At 48.2% G+C, this 4,336-nt stretch overlaps 1 pseudogene; it reads left to right on the forward strand.

Moving 5' to 3' along the window:
* Positions 1-3,675, forward strand: LOC137143394 (uncharacterized; annotated as a pseudogene).
* Positions 3,676-4,336: the final 661 nt, after the last annotated feature.

A 4,336-nucleotide genomic window follows, 5' to 3' on the forward strand; every position in this document is an offset into this window, starting at 1 on the left:
ATGGACTCGTTTTTCACCTTCCTTTTCCTCTTAGCCACCCATTCCGGTGAGTGTTTGCGGGAGGGGGACAGGGAAAATCCTGCTTCTATTCTGCCCGATGGAGGAATGCCCCTTGACTTCAATAGAGCAGAGTGAGTCCCCGGTGAGCGGTCTGAGCCGTGGTATAATGCCTGAAATTCCCTCCTTCTCCAGGTGTCCTGGCCCAAATCCAGCTGGTCCAGTCTGGGCCGGGAGTGTTGAAGCCCGGAGAGACCCTCACCCTGACTTGCACCGTGTCTGGTTACACCATTTCTACTGGCTACAACTGGGGCTGGGTCCGGCAGCCTGCAGGAAAAGGGCTGGAGTGGATGGGACTGGGATACTACAGCAGTTCCACATGGAAAACAGACTACGCCTCATCTTTCCAGAGCCGAATCACCATCTCCACTGATTCCTCCAAGAACCAGTTCTCCCTGCAGCTTCGCTCCATGGCAGCTGCAGACACGGCCACCTATTACTGCGCTAGACACACAGTGACACAGAGCAAAGCAGGGAGTGTACAAAAAAGGGAAGTGGAATCTGAGCAGATGTTCAGGTCTCTGTCCTGCTGTCATTTATCTACCCAGACAAACGGAAACACACACACGTGAAATTTGATCTGGATGGAAATGAAGGGCCATCTTCTGCTTTACCTTTCCACTCCATCCCCAGTCCCCAAATATACACCTTTGGGGTAAACATTCATGGAAATCTTAACACGGTAAATATCTACAGCTATTGCTCCCTGGGATGTGCAATTACACGGAATTCATTTACATTCGTTTACTTAAAATTGGTGCCACTTTTGTGTGTGGACTCTCTTATTTCGGTTCCAAATTCATTCTAGCGCCCAGGGTTGGCAGTGAGGAAAAACACTGAAAGCGAGGTTTATAACCAATGCATAACAGCGTCCACACTCAGAAAGTGGAACCGGTTAATCTGAATGGGATCGGAATCCCATCATCACTTCTTTGAGAGAAGACAAATCACACATGCGTGCACACACAGCAGTGATACAATCATCCCTTCCAGTAGGAGAGGCAGTGATACACGCACCCACACAGAGAAAGCGAGAGAGGTGGCGGGTGCTTCTTTGTTCCAAAACTCTGTACAGGAACGAGCTAATTTTTCTTCTCTCATAGAAACATGATGAAATATCAGATGAGACTCAGGGTCCATCTAAGCCAGTATCCTACCTCCAATGGCAGAAGACTCATCTTCACTCCAAGGTGGTTCTTCTACATGAAAAGCACCTCACAATAAGGTGATTCATTTCTCCCCAGTCTCTGATTCTGGTTCTCACCCTTCGTCCGTCCTTTCTCAGCCTTTGTGCTTACAAAACCCAGAACCTGCATCTTCTTTGCCTCCCCTTTTCATCCCCTGCCACTATGGCTGCTTTTCACTCTCTGCCACCTAAACCAGCCCTTCTCCCACATTCAGCTGCTGCACCTTCCCTATCAGACATTCCCAACAGAGTGTCATTTCCCTGAGGGCATGGTACATATCTAGTTCCTATGCCCATCCTTTTTCTCAATAGCCACTGCTCCAAAAGAGAGACCCTTTTATTCAATTGTGGTATAAACAAAAATTTTTATACATGACAGAAAGAAAGAAAGAGAAAGAAAGAAAGAATTATACAGACGAAGCTCCAGTGCAGACCGGGGGATATAAGCTAAACCCTACCAGGTCTCACGACCAGTCTATATACATGGGTTTAAATAGGTTATACCAAAACTAATTTTCCCCATAGACAAGGTTTACGTCAACCTAGGGCACCTTCATTTCTAAACCAGTCATGACACACTAGAGCACTAAGGTCTGCTCTATGCACAGCTTTTGTCCCCATAGAACTACTTCAGTTCAGGCTGTAATGTTTTCACCCATGTAGTTATACCACTGCAATGCCCAGTTCGGATGAGGTTATGACAGGGTCAGACGGATTTATGGTGCTTTATCTATTCCCCTTCTCCTCTGGGTCGTGAGTAGGCATTTGGTCTGTGTTATCCCTGGAAGTCACGGTGTTTGAGAGAAAGAGCAGAGATTATGATTCCTGAATAGTGGTTGTCCCTGATCCATGGACTCATGGAAGATGAGGGTCTCTGCCTATCTCCTCTCTATAGTTTCTATTTTTCAGTTCTGCCCAGCCGTTATGTGACAGGTGCTGCTGGAAGATTGGATGCAAACACCCCCGTGTAGGTACCCAATCCAATCTCCATTGCTTCCTCTGGAAGGACTGCTAAGAACGTCAATGGATTTTGTGTCACACGCTAACACAAGAAGTGGGTGCGACATGCTGCTTTCCACCACACAGCACCACCCACCAGACGTGTCAGAGAATCCAAGCAGATGAGGGTTGGAAGGGACCTCAGGAGGTATCTAGTGCAAACCCCTGCTCCAAGCAGGACCAACCCCAACAAAACCATCCCAGCCAGGGTTTTGTCAAGCCACTCTGTAAAATCTTCGAAGGATAGAGATCCCACCACCTCCCTAGGTAACCCATTCCAGTGCTTCACCACCCTCCTTAAGAAAAAGCTTCTCCTAATATCCAACTTAGACCTGCCCCACTGAAACTTGAGATCATTGCTCTTTGTTCTGTCATCTGTCACCACTGAGAACAGCCGAGCTCCATCCTCCCTGGAACCCCCTTTCAGGCAGTTAAAGGCTGTTATCAAATCCCCCCTTGCTCTTCTCTTCTGCAGACTAAAGAAACCTCCATCTGCTGGCAATGCTCCTACTACTACAACCCAATAGGCCCTTAGCTTCTTGGCAATCAGGGCACAGTGTTAACTCACATCCAACTTCTTCTCCACTGTAAAGCCAGGTCCTTTTCTGCAGAACTGCTGCCTAGCCAGTCGGTTCCCAGTCTGTAGCAGTGCATGGGATTCCTCCGTCCTAAGAACAAGTCCAAAAGATTTCTCATGTGTCACTCCGTTTATCCCCCATCCTGCAAAACTCGCATGCAAATACCGGCTCCGGTGGGTTCCTCATTAAATACAAACCCCGGAGTGTGGAAGTCTCTATCTCTGCCCAGATACTGAACTGCCCGTTCCTGCCTGTTGGGGAATTTTCCCTCAGTGCATGAAAAGAAGAATGAAGTCTATCCTGCTTTTCCTTTCCCTGGTATTGGCCCCCACCTGTGAGTGACTCTTACAGATCAGGAGAATTAAGGACAGAGCCTCAGATTCACTGAGCGACTAATTCTTTCCATGCTTGGTTTCCCTTCTTTCAGGTGTCCTCGTTCAGGTGCAGCTGGTGGAGTCCGGCCCTGACATGGTGAAGCCCGGACAGACTCTCACACTGACCTGTGCTGTCTCGGGTGTCTCTATCACTGACAGCACCTAGGCTTGGAACTGGATCCGGCAGCCTCCCGGGAAACAGGTGGAGTGAGTAGCACATATATATTCACACGACAGGAGAAAGAGGTTTGCTGCGTCTCTCCAGAGCCGGACCACCATCTCTTCGGATAACTCCAAGAACCAGTTCTCCCTGCAGCTGGCCTCCCTCACAGCTGCAGACACGGCCACGTATTACTGTGCCAGAGAGGCACAGCGACACAGAGCAAAGCTGGGACTCGTACAAAAAGGGGAAGCAGATTGTCTAGAGTCACTCAGGGCCTTTCACACGAACGTCTCCATTAGAAGATGGGCGAGACACTGAATAAAGCGATATTGAGGAGGTGGAGAGAGGGAAAGGGAAAATTCCTCTTCTCCCAACTCAGTTCCTTCTAACTCAGACATGCAGAGATGACGTCTCATTTCTCCCCATTGGGGGATCAATCACACAAGAACACCAGGTCTCCTTCCAATCAGTGCGGGGGCCTAGCACTGACATACACCTTGTGTTTCAAACCTAGCTACAGAACCAAGTGCTGCATTTCTCCCTGAGGAACTTAGCAATTCCCAGCCGGGATCCAGTCAAGCTCCATTTACTGCAACATCCTGCCTCTGCCCATCACTAGCCGGGGTTGCTTTGTGTAAGAATCCCGCAGTGGAGGATGTGAGATAACCTAGCCTGCACCTCAGCTCTCCTCCTGCTCTCGAACAGAGCTTGGTTTACACCAGAGATTCTCCAAAGACGCATCTCCAGCCGCAAGGTACTTTAATGAGTCTGCAGCGGATCTTTGCAGAACAGGCTGTTAAAACATGGTGTGATTTAATTATCAACCAGTCCAAGTTATTAACCCATCAAGATGCTTCTACTATCTTATTAAAGAATTAAGTGATCAACTTGCATTAAGCTATTAACTCATTTGCTGGGAGAATTACCTCTCTATCCATTCATGTACTTATGTCTACATTGGTCTGTCTATTTAGAGAGA

The sequence above is a fragment of the Emydura macquarii genome, unplaced genomic scaffold, assembly GCF_026122565.2.
Source record: "Emydura macquarii macquarii isolate MOO-44397 ecotype Brisbane River unplaced genomic scaffold, CSIRO-AGI_Emac_v2 contig_3322, whole genome shotgun sequence".
NCBI classification, from domain to species: domain Eukaryota; kingdom Metazoa; phylum Chordata; order Testudines; family Chelidae; genus Emydura; species Emydura macquarii.